Below are 17649 nucleotides of genomic sequence, written 5' to 3'. Positions count from 1 at the left end.
ACATGGCACCGCTTGGCATGCCATGCTGTGGTAGGTGTCCCACACATAAAGTAGAGGAAGATGGGCACTGATGTTAGCTCAGGGCTAATCTTCCTCAAAAAAAAAAAAGGTTTGTTTTTTGACAGTTGTTTTGTTGTGTGCATATGTCTCCCTTGAGAATGGAAATGTCACTTAATTTTATTCAAAAGCAACAGACACCTACGCAGGGTTTCAACCAAAGGCTGATCTTCACGAAGCCTGTACCCACTGTGGCCTGTCATCCTCACTCTGCACTGTGCCTGTTACACTCTGACAGTAAGCAAGTCATTAAATAGAACCTAGAGGAAAATGAAAAGCAGAAAAATGACACCACCCCCAGTGTTCAGCATTCATACAAATATTTACACTAATAGAATATCTATCACAGGAAAACAAACCCAAAACCCATGTTCACTCATGATAGCAGCTGGCAGGTCCATTTGCACAACACTTTTAAATATCTAGTTAAGTAAAAGGATCTAACTGGAACTTTCAAGAAAAACAAAATTTTATACAGAGACATGCATTTGCAAACACTGATGGTGAAAACAGGATTTCACTCCCCATGCACCCGTCATGGAAGGAAGCTAAGCTATGTGGAAGCCATGCTCTGTGGCTCTGTATTTCCCCCCATGGGGAAAATAAGTGTTTGAAAAGTTTACAAGCTTAATAATACAAAAATTCGGATGTAGGATGTACATAACCCATAAATTTCTAAATACATAACTGGAAAACATGAAAAGGACCCAGTTGCCCAGTCACGCCTTCTCTTTTCCACATATGGGCAGGAATAATGTGAACACTGGACACATCAGAGGGAAGAAAAGTCACTTTGTCCCATTCACTGGGTGACACATGCTCAATTTCATCACAGAAACCTGCCAATGCTGATGAACCTCAGTCATCTGTCCATATCCACGGGAGATTCCATACCAAAACCCAAGGATGCTCAAGTCCGTTATATAAAATCGCCTGGTATTTGCATGTAACATGCACACATCCTCCCATATACTTTAAATCATCTCTAGACTACTTATAATACCTAATACAATGTAAATACTACATAAACAGTCATTATACCCCATTGCTTAGGGAATAATGACAAGGAAAAAACAGTCTGTATATCTTCAGTACAGACACAACCATCGTTTCGCCCTGCAGCTACAGGGCCCACAGATCCGGAAGGGCGGCTGTACTTAGTCTCCTCACATCTTCTCTTCACATATTCCAGCCGGGAGAGTGTATTACCCTCGCTGAAGCCACCTCACTCCAGATGCTTACTAAAGCGGATGTCCGCGGATGTGCTCATTGTGTTTCAGGACACAGACCCCCAGCCAATCGAGGAAACTGAGCAGGTCAAGTGTTCCCCACTTGCAGGCAGCCAGCACAGCTCTCAGAGCATCTTTCCCATCTCTGTCCAGTAAAGCTTCACAACCTCCCTGTGGGCAGTTTCTGCTAATGTCTGTTTACTACAAGAGTTCTCAAGCTCTAGGGGCCACATCACTCACTGTCCCAGTCCTTCTAGGCCTTGGCTTCTTCCACAGATTAGCTCGAAGGTGTCTACCTGCCCCTACTATTCGTTCCCAGGCTCTAACCCTCATAGGCACTGCTGCTTCTTTGTTGCATTTTCTTCTCTGTCCTCATCGCTCCAGAGGATGCAGGTCTCAGGCCCTCTGGGCCTGGTGGCTCTCGCTCCAGCAGCCCAATCTGGGGTAGCAATCCCACATGATAAATGCCAGCACTCACCAATGTCATCATCTACTCCACTAGACTGATCTTCAGGAGTCTAAATGTCGGAACTGTAGACGCCTGTGCTTGCTAAGGAGTATTTCTTCTGATTGTGGAAGTGAAAGAGACAAGAGTCTAGTACCCGTGATGACCTCATTTCTGTAGCTAAGCAACCACAGGGTGGCAAAAAGTAAAAGTGGTTTTTTAACATCTTCTTTCTGTACGAAATGAATGCGACTTAATTTTTTCATGTCCACATTTCCAACAGCTCCCACCTGGTGAATATACAAATACTAATTTCCAAAGAAACGAACTGTTCCATAATTTTAACATTTAGCAGTATCACTGTTAAGTAAAAATTATCCCAAAAGATACAAGATAATCTTGTTCTCACACTCACAAATTGATAGCCACATAGTTAAATACCACTTAATGGAAAGGAATGTTTCATTTCAGGTTTCTGATCTAAAAAAAAAATGAATTGAGGGCCAGCCTGGTGGTGCAGTGGTTAAGTTTGTGTGCTTTGCTTCGGCGGCCTGGGGTTCACAGGTTTGGATCCTGGGTGCAGACCCACACACCGCTCATGAAGCCATGCTGTGGCAGCATGCCACATACAAACTAGAGGAAGACTGGCACAGATGTTAGCTCTGCAACAATCTTCCTCGAGCAAAAAGAAACAGATGTTAGCTCAGGGCCAATCTTCCTCTCTCTCTCACACACACACACACACACACACACACACAAATTGATTTCTGGCAAAGAGATAAAGATTAATTATGTAACTATGCAAAATGCCCCAGGAAAAGTTAACAAATAATGTAATCCAATTAGTTCTTTAAAGTGTTATAAATGCAGTTGAGTTTTAAGAGTAATTTTTCCATAATTAAAATTATCACAAAAACCTTTAAAAATTTTGATACTGAGAGTCGGCGGAGGGCGAGGCGGCGTGCTCAGCGGCCCCGGCCCCCCGCACCCTGGCGCCCGCAGCTCCTCGCCTCCGCGGCCCCGCGAGCGGCCGAGATGCAGGCCATCAAGTGTGCGGTGGTGGGAGACGGAGCTGTAGGTAAGACGTGCCTGCTGATCAGTTACACGACCAATGCGTTTCCCGGAGAGTACATCCCCACCGTCTTTGACAACTATTCTGCCAATGTTATGGTAGATGGAAAACCGGTGAATCTGGGCTTGTGGGATACAGCTGGACAAGAAGATTACGACAGATTGCGTCCCCTCTCCTACCCGCAAACAGACGTCTTCTTAATTTGCTTTTCTCTTGTGAGTCCTGCATCATTTGAAAATGTCCGTGCAAAGTGGTATCCTGAAGTGCGACACCATTGTCCCAACACTCCCATCATCCTGGTGGGGACTAAACTTGATCTTAGGGATGACAAGGACACGATCGAGAAACTGAAGGAGAAGAAGCTGACTCCCATCACCTACCCGCAGGGCCTACCATGGCCAAGGAGATCGGTGCTGTCAAATACCTGGAGTGCTCGGCGCTCACACAGCGAGGCCTCAAGACTGTTCCATGAAGCTAATCGAGAGGTTCTCTGCCCGCCTCCCGTCAAGAAGAGGAAGAGGAAATGCCTGCTGCTGTGAACGGCCGCGCCCTCGCCCGCCCGCCCGCCCCTCGGAACCTTTGTACGCTTTGCTCAGAAACAGTGGAGCCTTCGCACTCAATGCCAAGTTTTTGTTACAGATTAGTTTTTCCATAAAACCATTTTGAACCAATCAGTAATTTCTAGGTTTTGTTTGTTTAAAGTGTAAGAGTTCAAACTTTCACGTTCTATTAAAATTTAGCCCTAAAATGACCAGCTTTCTTAAAGCCTTATTTTTCGAAAGCCCCTGTTCTTGCTTGAGAGTTGCCAAAATACCTTGTGAACTAAGTCGCGTTGTGCTGAGAACACTAAGCAGTAAACCGCGTGAGGCCTTCGCCTTTCTGGAGCCCTCGGCTCGGGGTTAGCGCAGACCCCTGACGAGTTCCTGCGTTCCTGACCCAACCTTGTACTGTAGCTCATGATGGGATGAGGGTAACAACTCAGCTCTTTGGATCAAGCTTTTTAAAAAAAAATTAGTGTTAGCTTTGCTGAGATTCTGAACAGAACTCTGCCTCACGTGTCTGTCCCATGAAGCGTTCTGCTCCAGCCCTGGGTGCCCGGGGGTGGAGTGTGCGGGACATTGGATGTGATCAAAGGATGAAGACAGCATTTTGACAAAATGATGAAGTGGAGGTTAATTTACACTACATTGTACACGTAATAATTAAACCGAATGAAAGTGTCACGGGTAAACATTTTAAAAGGTTAATTTCTGCCAAATGCAGCAGACGATGAAGGTCGGTCGGTATGATCCATAACTGTCCTCTGAAGCGTTCCTCGTTCCTAAGCCTGCCACCCTGCCCGAAATCGGGCATTTAATTCCACTTTGAACTGGTCATTCCCATAGTCGCTAACTTAGTGCGTGGTTTTCTTATAGCACCCTTCTTCATGAGCAATATGCCTCCTTGTATTATAAAATCTTTCTGATAACGCACTAGAAACTTCTTTTGTAGATTAGTAAAAAGTGCATTCCTGTTTTCATTTTACTTTATTCAAAGCTAATAAGTGCTTTCCTTAGTTTTCTAGTAACTAGGTGTAAAAATCATGTGTTGCAGCTTTCCGGTTTTTAAGATATTTTAGATATTCTTAAACTATGAACCTTCTTAACATCGCTGTCTTGCCAGATCCCCCCCACTGCACCTTGACTAACGCTGGCCCTCTTCGCCTCGCCCCGTGGACACATGCTTCCCGGTGTTGCCCTGCCTAACGATGTTCCTTTGGGTCTGTGAGGTTCTGTAAACCCCACGCTCGTGCTAATGAATTCTGTACAACTTACCCACTGGCAAGAATACGAGGTCGGACCTTTCAACCACTAGAACAAAATTTTTTAAATTGACCGTTGCAGAATTGTGGAGTGTTTTTACATTGATCTTTTGCTAATGCAATTAGCAGTATGTTTTGCATGTAAGACTTAATAAATCCTGGAATCATAAAAAAAAAAAAATTTTGATACTGAAATAATCATAAGTGAATATAAAAGACAAAACAGAAGGGTTAACACTTGGGGTAACTTTTGGCTGATATTTTTAACATATACATAGTTATTAGTTACTCTGCTGAAGTATATCCTTTTCTACTCCAAGAATGATTTTCATGTGTAGTCTGTAAGTGAAGCAGCTTTAAAAGATGTTAGGATATCTAAAAAAAGAACTCAACCCTAAAAAGAGCTGTTAAGCACCTCCCAGGGATCCCACAGCAATAGTTTCTCATCTGACTTCAGTACAAAGATAAAGGTCACTCCCTTCTCTATACGTGATGGTAAATATTCACCATCAATACAAGAAACTCCTGGATCTACCAACGATGAACCAACACAAAATTAATGAGCCCCATATGTAGAGATCAGCCATAAAAGCTATGACATTAAGAACATATTTATGCTCAAAACTAGATTCCTCTGATTTGGGTTGAGGGGATGCATCACAGGGAATACCTAACCCACAGGAAGAGCTTCCACTTCTAAGGTCAAAGGACACTGGAAGGTTATTCTCAACCACTGGTGGGCTTGGGGTCCTATCCCCTAGTGCTCTCTGGGGCCTGCCCATCCAAAGACGACAGTGTGAGGAGTAACATGAAGGTGAACGTTGGTTTCCGCGAGTCCTCCTGGTTACGTCAGGCTTGTCAACAAGTCTAAGAGGGGGATTCAAGAAAGTCTTCCAAGTTTAATAATGGGCCTATAACCCACTTCCCTGGAAAAGCAGTGAAGACATCATTTATTCTGCCCAATTTGGCGACAATCCAGTGGAGGGAGGAATTTTTAAACATCAGACTCTGTTTCCTGCGTGTCAAAGTGCAAGGAACTCAATAGCTGTCCCTTGTCCCTACTTAAAATCAGCTTGCACGTCCTCAAGTTGATTACTAGTCACACTTCGGCTTAAACTGCACCTTGTTCAAGGAGCACAGAGTCACCTCACCCCAGGCCTGTGGAATGGGAAAGCAGACATATTCTTGAGCAACAGAGAAGACACTGGGCCTCGGTCACTCTGCATGCCCCTGTGTGTTCTATATTCTCCCAGATCTATGAGCACACCCCTGGCTTTCCGGTTAAACAGCAACACAAGCTTATCAATGTACTTTTTCTAAAAAAAAAAAATAGGAAACAAATTCAATTCTGAAGTTAAGAGGAATTATATTAACTCAGCATCTCAACAGAATAGAAACACAAGAAGCAGAAGGAATAGACGGACCTGAGATGGTGTAGTTCCAACAGGGTGGCGATTATGCTTTAGGGGTTTTCTTGGCAACTTAAACAAAAAAAGGAAACACAGGCCACCAGTTATTTTCTGTCAATAGAAAATATACCCACTGGCCTATGGAGACAAACCTTTTCCTGGAAAGCACCCCAGGCAGCAAGCACTGTAGGTCTTGAATAAGCAGATGTACAGGTCTTCAATGCACTCTGAGCATGATACAGAATCACAGTGTTACTCCCATGTTTTAGGAGTCTGAGTGGATGACGTCCAAGTTCACAGACTCACAAAGGACCTCCTGAGGGCATCACAGGGTGATGCCACATGGACCATGTCCCTGACAAGGCCTGGATGTCAGGTGACCTCCTGAAGTGAGCTCCCGAATCCTTCATCCAAACCAATCCTACATCCAATCCCATTCTGCATGGCACCTACAGCCTGAAGCAAGGCTCAAGGTGGATCCAATTCCCAGGTCCAAGGCGATCACCAACCTGAAAGAGAGTTATCAAGAACAGTTTCCAGAGATGGTTGTTAGACGATAATTCACCCACAGTAGAGGCGTTTTCCTCATCTTGGGGATTGTGAAGAAAGAAGCAGGCAGAAATTCAGGTCTGGCAGTCAGTCCAGTCCCTGTGGAGACTGACTCCATGGAAACAGTCCAGTGCTGGACTCAGCCATCCCACCAGTCCCACTCTGCGCTACAGCTGGGCACTACACTCCCTTCCCATTCTCATCTCCATGGCTCTGTATTCCACAAACAAGTCCCCATCTGCAATGTCCATTCTCTTTCCCTGGAATACCTTTCTCTCCCTCTCCATGCATCACTGTATTCATCAAATCTAATCTTACCACTCAAGGCAAATGTATTAATTACATTTACCCACCTTTAATTAATCTACCTAGCAGCAAGATAAAAAAATACACTAATTAAACTATGACACCCCTTCGATCATAAAATGCATCCCCATTTCAGAAATGCTAAACGAAAAAACAAACAAAAGGAAGAGGGGTTGAGAGGAGTCCTAGTATCTATGAATTTTTTTCTCCGTAAAGCTTCCTTCCCACTATACCAACTCCATGTTCCTTCCCCACGGCCCTCCCACAATCTATCTTCTTTCTCTTCACACCTGGTCTGAGAGGCCACGAGGACAGGAGACAATTCCACCTGTTCACACCATAGTGCCCAAGAAGAACAGGTGCTCAATACAAGTTTCTGGTTGGTGATGATGACAAAAAGAATTCCTCATTATACCCAGATAGCAAGGGGAAGAAAACAGCAAAATATGGATGCCTTCTAAATGGATTTTTGAAAGATTATACTGAATGCCATTCACCATTTTCCATCTGAGCTGAAACAAAATCAATACTCCAAGCAAATTTGTCACTAGTAGAGAGATGCCCCCTTTCTTTTGACTGACAGTTTACAAACACATCTACATTACCCTGCATTTATCTCAAGGCACCCCTACTTGTGCTGACATAAGAGGTCATCTATTACTGATCAGTAGCCATCTCACCATGCTTGTCAACAGAAAGTCTTGCAACACTTAGGTGCCATCTAAAAGTTGGAAGGAAACCTAGAAACCTCTTCAGTGCAGTTCGCTGAAAAGAAATATTATGACATGAGTGGAATCATGCTACATCTCCATATGAAATTTACATTTCAAGCACAACACTGAGACCCTGCAAGATCTTCACTAAGCATAGTTTGGTGGTGTGTGTGTATGGCGGGGGGCTGTGAGAGAATTTTACGGATAAAGGAAAACACTAACATCCACCTTCCTGTCTAACTTAGAAGCAAGATCCCGCTCCCAAATCAGGGTCATCCTTATAACCGTCTGTGATCCTAAATGGGCTGCAGCACTAGGACGGGCTCTGGGCCCTAAGTGAACATAAACAGTGGTCCTCTGTCACCCCTCAGTTTCAAGCTCCCACCAATGCTGCGTGGGTCTACCCCTCACTTCCTGAGAAAGTCTCCGAGCAGCAAAGGTCGTCAGGAACCTAACGGCTATGCTTATCCGAACAGCAATTTCCATTTGACACTGACACCCAGTGTTCTGACTCACCAACGGCACCACCCTCTATTCATAGGCAAAGGTGTGCCAGTTTGCAGCACCCATTTTACCGGTGTCCAGCGGCACTTCATGCTTATGTCCAGAAGCAGCTCTGGACATAGTTTGGCGGAAAACTGTATGTCCAATAACTAACGGAGCAATCCACAAATAGGACGACTTTCAGTGTCCTATAGACAGTGATGGCTACACCCCTCCTCCAGGAAGAGGCCTCCAGACTGTCTCTTTTGGTTTGATCAAAATTCTTGTGGGTTGCAATAATAGATATCCTCCCCTAGGACAATAAAATTTTGGATTCCAACAACCTGTTCCTAACTCCATTATCCTTTAAGCAAGTCATTATTACTATTAAAAGAAAGTAAGAAGGATTGTTTTAGATCAACCCACTCTAAGTTAGTCCAAAGACCATTTCATTATTTTGCCCACTTCAACAGTCATCATTTGACTGGAATACCTAGAACGGATCTGTAAGCCCAGGTCTGCATGTGGAACTTGCTGTGGACTTTTCAAGTTGCCCATCTAGTACCCACTTCCTCATCTGCTGTGCTAATAATATGCATATTTTTCATCGATATTCACCCTCCCCTGCAGCACAAATCTGACCCAGCCCCTGCCTGAGCAACTGGCCCAGGTGACCCAGGCCTGAACTAACCAGTGCCCGGTATTCTTGTGACTGCAGGGTCTGGGCTGGTTCTCTGGCTGGCACGGCTCTCCCCCAACCCACCCCCAAGGCCTGGGGGCAATGTGGTGGAGGATGTTCTGGGGCTGCGACAGTTACGTGGTGACCACATGGGAACACACCGTGGGTGAGGCGGCACCATGGAAGACAAACTAGAAAAAGAGCCCAGGGCTGGACAGTGGTGTTAAGCCAATAAACAGTCAAACCCAAAGCCCGTACTACTTCTGAAGTTTCCAGGCTCATGAACCCACTCATTCAATCATCATTTCACCCAGCAAGTGTCTCCCGAGCGTAGCCCCTGCCCAGCTATGGCAATAAACAAGAGGGGACTCCCTTCCTGCACACAGCCTCCATTCCTGCAGGAAGAAGTACCGATGGACAAGACACTCTGACCTCCACTCACATTGCACATCTCAGAAGGGGTACCATCAGGGCAGGACAGCAGCACGGCCTCTCTCAGGGGCCCAACACATCACCCTCACTGTCAAAGCCGGTCTGATCAAGACTCGTTACCAATAGAAACCCAACCCACCTACATACGCGACTGCATCAGAAACAGGAATGGTCTCTCAGTGCCTTTAATGTTCTTTTCTTTGTGCGAATCCAGGTACGGACATATGACGTGCTTAAGCACGCACAACTGACTGGGAGGATAGATTCCACACCTTGCTGCTGCTGCTTCATGCTGTTTCAGAGTGAAGGGTTGGATGCTGACTTCAGGGAAACGGACCTTCAGCTACCCAAACACTGAGGGTGACAAGGTACATTTAATGGTTGCTTCTTCCCAAAAAACCTTGCTCCGGTCTCAGAGTATGACAGAGAAAATGTGAAGCTCAACCATGAAAAATGACACTTCTCCCCAGAACAGAAGCTCATGAATAAACTAGGGCACGCTCGCTGCCACCTCCACAATTCCACAGTTTACTAACACCCTAGAAAATATCTGAATTAACAAATAGCACTAAAATGAAAAGGTCATGCAACAAATTTAGAAGTCTGTGTGAAATTTCAGTGGATCCAAAGATTTTTGAACCAAGATTGCTAGAGTTAATAAGGTAAGATGGTGGACGGTTTTTATACAGGAACTTCAACAAGCAAAACTTAACTGCACATAACACCACTTTTTGGGGCGATCATGTTGGAAATTCCACTGCGAAATTTAAAACACAGAGATACATTGACAAAATTATCAGAAGTAAAACTGAAACATCAAATATGATTTTTAAATATAGAGCTTAAAACAACTGTAACATGCATTATAATTTTTAAAGACTTGTACATATGCAGAGAGAATTATTAGAGATTAAGATGGACAAGGAAAAAGTTAAATATGAATTTAAAATGCTTTCTGCATTACAAAAAAAATGTTTCCAGGGCCACAGTGGCTTTCCGAGTAAGAACTCTTACATAAAGATGCATATCCCAACTTAAACAGTTCAGGTCTTCCATGGGAAGAGACAACTTCTTTCAGGAAATAGATGAACTCTTCCAGCCTGACTGGATCATGTGCTTTCTTGAGCACCAGCACATGGTGCTGTCAGCTCTCTGCCATGATCCCTACTCCCTCCCCGAGCTCTCTCCCTGTGCACCCGGGCTGGGGCCATCAACACTCTGAAACGTGATGATCTTTCTGTTCTGATGCCATCAACTATTAGCTGTCAAACTTTCACATTTGGGCAAATAAGTAGAAAACCGGAAAATTACAAAACCTTTAGCTTTTTAAATTTTTGTCTTTTCAGATAACATAGATGATGTTTATTGATAATGAGCAGATTACAAGCATTGATTCTTCTCCTAAGGTTTGTTAACACATTGCCTACATCTGTGTACTAAAGTTTATGTGTGTAACATAAGTGTCATTTAATCAACATATATTTATAGGGCATAAACTGTTGGCTCCACTTAGTTGTGATAACATTTTAAGTGAAACGCTTGAAATTCAGTGAATTTAGACATCACTCAAAATTTAAGCCCTCTGACACTTGCTAATTGAGAATACTACACATGAATATTACAAAATCAAGAAAAGCATTTAATATGAGTCCTAGAGCTTTAAATGATTCCATCTGTATACTATGACATAAATGCTTAAACTTCAGCATTTTCACAAAACTTTGAACACAAATTCCCCAGTTTTCACAACTACAGGCAAATAAATATTCATGATTGTAAAGTTAAAGGATCAGCTCTTTAAAGCCAGTGAGTCTAATCCCAGGCATTGCAAAATGAGGTTTAATTGGTGCACACAGTGATGACACTGCACTCATGAAGCAAACAATCTCCTATTTAAGCAAGGCCATGTTGGACACGAGGATTCTTTACTGTGATTCTTGTTTGGGGGGAAGACTGCACATAATAGGCTTTTGTTCTGACTCCCTGCATCAAAGATGGCCCCACGAAGCAGGCTGTGCTGCTCCTGGTGGCAGGACCCCCTGGTGCCAAAGAATGGATCAGGTTATTCAACTGAAGAAAAGAGGGTTAAAAACTTAACCTTGCCAACACTGAGCTTAACTGTTTCAGGTCTAATTCCATCTCTGCCACTCGGCCTCATTCTTGGTCACACTCCAGCAGTGTGACCCTGGAAGTCACTACCTGTAAGATGAGAAGTCAGGGTAAGATGATGTCTGTACCCTGCCAGCTCTGGAGCTCACCAATTCTGTGATTCACTTCTTAGTGAATTACTAATGCTAAGGCTTAGATTTTGTATAATTTGGATATGTACATATTAAGAGGGAAGTCCTGGACACACAACACCACAGGCCACATCCCCTCATAAAGACTGTATTAGATCAGTATTATGGGTTTTTTTTTTCCTTAAGTAGACTTTAGTTTTAGAGTTTTAGTTTCACAGCAAAATTGGAGGAAGGTACAGATATTTCCCATATCCCCCTTGGCTCCACATATGCACAGCCCCACTGTCAACATCTCCCACCAAATGCTACATTTGTTACAACTGATGGGCCTACGTGGAAATATCACCTAGAGTCCATAGTTTACATTAGGGCTCACTCTTGTTCATTCTGTGGGTTTGAGCAAATATATGACAACGTGTATCCACCATTATAATATCGTACAGAGTATTTTCACTACCCTATAAATCCTCTGTGTTTTGTCTGTTCATCCATCCCCCAAAACCCCTGGCAACCACTGATCTTTTTATAGTCTCCGTAGTTTCGCCTCTTTCAGAATGTCACATGCTTGGAATCATACAGGATATAGCCTTTTCAGATTGGCTTATTTCACCTAGTAATATGCATTTACGTTTCCGCCATGTGTCTTCACAACTTGATGGCTCATGTCTTTTTAGTGCTGAATAACAACCCATTGTCTGGATGAACCACAGTTTATTTACCCATTCACCTTCTGAAGGACATCTTGGTTGCTTCCAAGTTTTGGCAATTATGAATAAAGCTGCTACAAATATCTATCCGCAGATTTCTGTGTGAGCATAAGCTTTCAACTTCTTTGGGTAAATACCAAGGACCAAGACTGCTGGATTGTATGGTATATGGTTAGTTTTGTGAAAAACCACCCAACCGTCTTCCAAAGCGGCTGTACCATTTTCCATTCCCGTCAGCAGTGACTGAGAGCTCCTGAGAGAGCTCCATGATGAGAGTTCCACATCCTCGCCAGCATCGGGTGGTGTCAGTGTTCAGGAGTTCTGTCAATCTAACAGGCGTTTGGTGATACCTCTTGTTGTTGTTCTAATTTGCCCTTCCCTGATGACACAGATTGTGCAGCATCTTCCCATATGCTAATTTTCAATCTGTTTATTTTCTCTGGGTGAGGTGTCTGTTAGGGTCTTTTGCCCATTTTTTATTTGGGTTGCTTTCTTATTGTTGAATTTTAGGAGTTCTTCGTCTGTTTTGGATAAGAGTCCTTTGTGGATATGTCTTTTAGAAATAATTTTCTCCCAGTCTGTGGCTTGTCTTCTCGTTCTCCTGAAGCACTATGCTCCTAATTTTTAAAAAAATCTTTATATGGAATATGGGCTTTCCAGCTCACTACAATTTTCACCATTCCCTACTGTCATTGACCTCCCTTCCCAGGCTCCCTTCAGACCGTGATTCACCCTTTTTCATAATTTTTCATGCTTTGCCTGACCACACAAGCATTTGAGTCTTCCATCCATCTCAAGTCCCTAAGAACTTTCTAACGAAGCTGCCTTGTAGCCTGGAAGGGGCTGATGGAGGCAGGAGGGTGGGTGAGAAGGCTGGAGACAGCCACATTGGGACAGGCAGGCTTTTCAGATGCCCCTAAGGAGCAAAGTGCCTCCTTAGGCCTGAGCAAGGCCGGCCTGTGTCCAAAAGGGAGCTCCCTACTTGCACCAGGCAAAGCATTTACAGGAGAGCCTCAGTAACCCAACACTCCACTGACTGGGGCAAACACCTCTCATCATCAGAGGCTTTTAATTAAGAAACAAAAGAGCAATGGCTTGGTTGAGGAAATAATGACTGCTCTGAACGATTCACATTGTTGATGGTTGTTGGTTTTCTGTTTGTTCATAGAACATGTAAGGAACCCTGTGCAAATACACCAGGACTTCTTGCCTAGACCTAAAAATTCCTGCCCAGGGAAGCCTAACAATTTTAGGAACCTGAGGCATAGGGCCAACGAGATCCTGTAGGAGCTCAAGGAGGGGGTCAGTGTGGGTCAGCTAAGGGCAGCCTTGGCTGGTCTTGTCTCCTCTCCCATTTCTCACACCAAGCTGCAACTCTGGGATAGTCTGGACACCCACCTCCTGCAGTGTGACCCGCTGGCCTTAAACCTTAATTTTCATTTTGAGGCTCTTCAAGGACCAGCTTCTACCTCAAGGATGCTGGACCGCAGAACCCCTGGGACCGATCTGGTTCTATTCTGGGCAACCAGCTGCTTCCAGAAGTGGCTGCAGACAAACTCGTGTTTCCAAAAGCTGAAATGTGCTGTGTAAACCAAGAATGTGGGAGGGGACAATTCAAGACAGTCGCTGCTCAGATTTGAAAGAGGGGTTGAAAAGTCAAGAATGAAATGACTGTCGTGCTCACAAAGTAAAATCACAGTAACTTAGGCGTATCTGACTAAAAGTAGAGGAGATTTCAAAAAACATATCACATAGAAAATAAACAGTAAACAAGTAAGTTTCCAAATCTGACAGTCACACTAATCTCGCTGATAGAAGAGGTCTCTGATGCAGGTTACTATCCTCCAATTCTACATGCAGATTAAAGTTTTAAGTCCTAGCAAACAAAATATAGTTCTCTGAAGTGTCATTTTACTTTTTAGAAATAAGAATGCATTATAGTCTTCCCTCACTAAATTTCCATTTTAAATAATCACTTTTACTTAGAAATTCTATAATGTGCTAACTGGATATCCAACATTAATAGCTAATTAGTTCAAGCATTACTGAGTTCATTTTTTAAAATGGAAACATTAGGAAAAACTGCTTTAAGGACCTTCAATGTTTTAAAGAATAGTGTTTATTTCCCTTCACTCAGGAATAAGAAGGTGGGCTTGCAGATGTGTTCAAAGCAATCCAGATGGTCTACACATAAAGCTTAACACAGGATCACATTTCCAAGATTGGAAGATCAAGAATGAATCCAGGATATTATGAATAAGGTCACTTTGCAATAACTTATATTTAAAATAGTTCATATATCTGTGATCTGAGTGGAATAAATAAGTCATCCTCCTCAAAGACAACCAAGTCTAAAATACAGAAAAGCATTCTTAACAGGGCATGGCCCTTAAAATCATAGAATATCTCAGTGATAAATTGTTTTATATCAAATTTAAAATACCCATTTAATTGAATTTTGTCATGTTTTCATTTTATATTTTCAGAATTTCTAAAGCTCCTAAATCCTCAAATTGAAATAGAATTTGACTTAGGCAGGCAATCGCCAAGTCACAAACAGCTTGTGTGTCAAAAGCTATTCAAAATTCATTTTTCTTTAAGATTCTATTTTTTTTCCTTTTTCTCCCCAAAGCCCCCCAGTACATAGTTGTATATTCTTCGTTGTGGGTCCTTCTAGTTGTGGCATGTGGGATGCTGCCTCAGCGTGGTTTAATGAGCAGTGCCATGTCTGTGCCCAGGATTCGAACCAACGAAACACTGGGCCACCTGCAGCGGAGCACACGAACTTAACCACTCGGCCACGGGGCCAGCCCCTCAAAATTCACTTTTTGATGGAAATTTTTATAAACAGAGATGAAATCCTCTGGGAACTACAAAGGCTGATTTGACCTATAATATACTGAAAAGAAGTGCATTTTGGTAGAAAACAGTATTGTTTTTGAAATATTACTCAACAAAACAAAACAGGAAGAGGTCTACAGTGTTTATCACACACAAGTGCAAGTGCTTTCAGAAAAGCCTTCCCACCAAAAGAAGGTGAGCTGACAGAATGGGACTGAACATTGTGAAGAGGGTCATGGCATCTTTATAGGGCTTCACAACTTTCTTCTGCAAATGCAAAAGGACATCTCACTTGCCTACTTATGAGGTAAATAATATCAGGACAGCAGATCTTAAAAATCTTTGCACAAGGAAATTGGAACTAACAGTGATCACCTATTTATTATAAACTAGGCTGTTTACATATTCAATCCTCTCAATTGCCTGGTTTCAGGTATTTAGACAAGGAATACAGACTCAAGGGTTGATGTGAGCTGTCTGTATCAGTGATTCTCAAACTTGGGCTGGATGAACCCAGATTGTGATCTGGTAGGGCCAGTCCCAGGAACCTGCTTTTCCAAGAGGCTGCAGGTGAGCCGCTGCAGGTCACGTAACCCCTGTGGCTGAGGGAGGACGTACCTGCTCTCTGACATGTGGTGCTGACTTTCCTTAATTGCCAACACCAGTCGTCTTGCTTTTATCAAACTTAGAATGAAAAGGAGAACAAGGGGATCGCAGAGCTTAGCCAAGTCTGTAGGAGAGTTTACCTGAAAGAGAATTAACTGGGGTTTGAGTCGTCAACTAGAAAATGCAGGAGAACTTGGAATACATACAACGTACCTTTCGTGAAAGGAGGTGAACCAGCAGCCACAAGTGGTCGCCAACAACCCAAAGCAGTTTGGTTCCTATCTGGAAAGTTCAGGGATGGAGGCACCGTGCAACTGTTTTTATGCAACATTAATAATCCAGGTATTTATACTTATACCACTGTGAAATGGTTTTCCTTTCCCTTCCTGCGCCTGGCCACCTATAGCCCAGAACCAACGCGACAGCTGTATCCGCAAATCCCTTATTTTTCCATCACACACTCAGCCCTACCCCTCTAAAAAACCAAAAAGCCATGGAGTTTAATTCAAATTAGTTTTAATAAAATTAGCTTTACAACATTTTTAAGGATGAAGTTGTTTTTTTTCCCTCAAATATTGCCTAATGTAATGGATTTCGCAGGAAATACATTCTCTCTGAATTCTTTACTTTCAAGAATGCATCTACACTCATGGCTTTGATTACTTCTACATGGATAACTTCCAAAAGTGCATTTCACTTGTGAGTTACATCAAAATACCAAAATCTAAACTCTAAAAGCAAGCTGACAGATATGCTTTGAAGTGTCATGCCTCTTCATTTCTCCATTCTGTTGGAGCACCATTTTCTCCAGGTGAGTCACAGCTCTCAGGCGGGGATTCATCTGCCCCTATCCCCAAATCACTGGGTGACCTCGTGGTGAGGGAAGGGCAGCCTCAGAATCAGAGAGGCAGCCTCAGTCCTGGCTCCAACCCTTCCCAGCCGGGTGGTTTAGGTCAATAACTCAATCTAAATCTCTTTAAAAAAAATGCTGTGCACTCAGGATGTCTACAAACCTCAGCAGCAGAAGTAAACGGTACAGAGCTCTCTTGCAGCGATTTAGGATAAGAGTCACGTCCATCAAGGTAACGCAGAGCAGGTGCTCCGGGCAGTAGCCGCCACAGCAAGCCACTTGCTGGCGCTTCCCTGGTCTTTCTCACCCTACTTCTAGGCCTTCTGGCCTAGGGTAGCTTTCAGTGATCCCCGTTTGTCCTGAATCCTCTAAAACGTTCCTGACCTTTACCCAGCTCCTAGCTCAGTTCCTAATGACCTCTGTGTCCTAGCAAGAATGGCAGACCTCCTGTGGCCATTTATTTCTGATGGATCTATTTTTCCTCCTAACCGACGGTGAGCTCCTGAGATGGCCCTGGCCTCATAACCTTTCTGATCCCGGGTTCCTGGCATGTCATGTCAGCAAGCAGTGCCAACTGGCTAGAATCATCCAGAAATCTCCTAATCTTCAGTCTTGCCATTGCTTTTTTAAAAATTATTGATCTTTGTACTTCTGGTGTGACTTTGGGGGCAATACATTTAAAAATGAGACCAAAAAAATATGGATTTTACTCTTTTTATGCACAGCAAGGGTTTGTTAGAAATAACTTCCACAGAATAGAATCCTGTGATAACGTTTTACAGAACAGCAAATAACTACACAGGTATAAATACCAATGTAGACACAGATATAAAATGCAATGGTTAACACCAGACTGAGAAGCACAGGCCAATTTGTGGCATTTCTAAAACTGGCATATATGTTAGCTGAAGGATATAAAATGTTATTATGAGATCAATAAGATGGTCAGTCTAGAACCACAGTTTCTCTCACCTTCACAGTAGGAAGTCAATAATTAAGTCTACCCTAAAAGAAAAAGGCAAACTTTAGCAGTGTACTCAATCCTTCCCTCCTTACTCCTGTTGACTATGCCAGCTGTGGTGGCTGCTCTTCCAATGCCTATGGCTGCACTTCATTCCTTGCACCGCTCAAGTAAATTGAGCAAACGAGGGCCACGAGAATGAGCTTGTGCAGTGGGACTGGGTGCTGTGTGCCACACTGGCCCCACGCCTCAGCACCACAGGCGTGGCA

At 43.4% G+C, this 17649-nt stretch overlaps 1 protein-coding gene and 1 pseudogene across 7 annotated transcripts in view; one reads left to right on the top strand and one right to left on the bottom strand.

Annotated features, from left to right (window-relative positions):
- The window catches only part of DIP2C (disco interacting protein 2 homolog C), a 470819-nt gene that overhangs the window by 255361 nt on the left and 197809 nt on the right, over positions 1-17649 (bottom strand). The window lies entirely within an intron of this gene.
- On the top strand, positions 1970-3554 carry LOC106840617 (ras-related C3 botulinum toxin substrate 1 pseudogene; annotated as a pseudogene).

The sequence above is a fragment of the Equus asinus genome, chromosome 29 (genome assembly GCF_041296235.1).
Source record: "Equus asinus isolate D_3611 breed Donkey chromosome 29, EquAss-T2T_v2, whole genome shotgun sequence".
NCBI classification, from domain to species: domain Eukaryota; kingdom Metazoa; phylum Chordata; class Mammalia; order Perissodactyla; family Equidae; genus Equus; species Equus asinus.
Note: the sequence above shows the minus strand (reverse complement) of the source record. Positions and strands in the feature narration are given on the sequence as shown.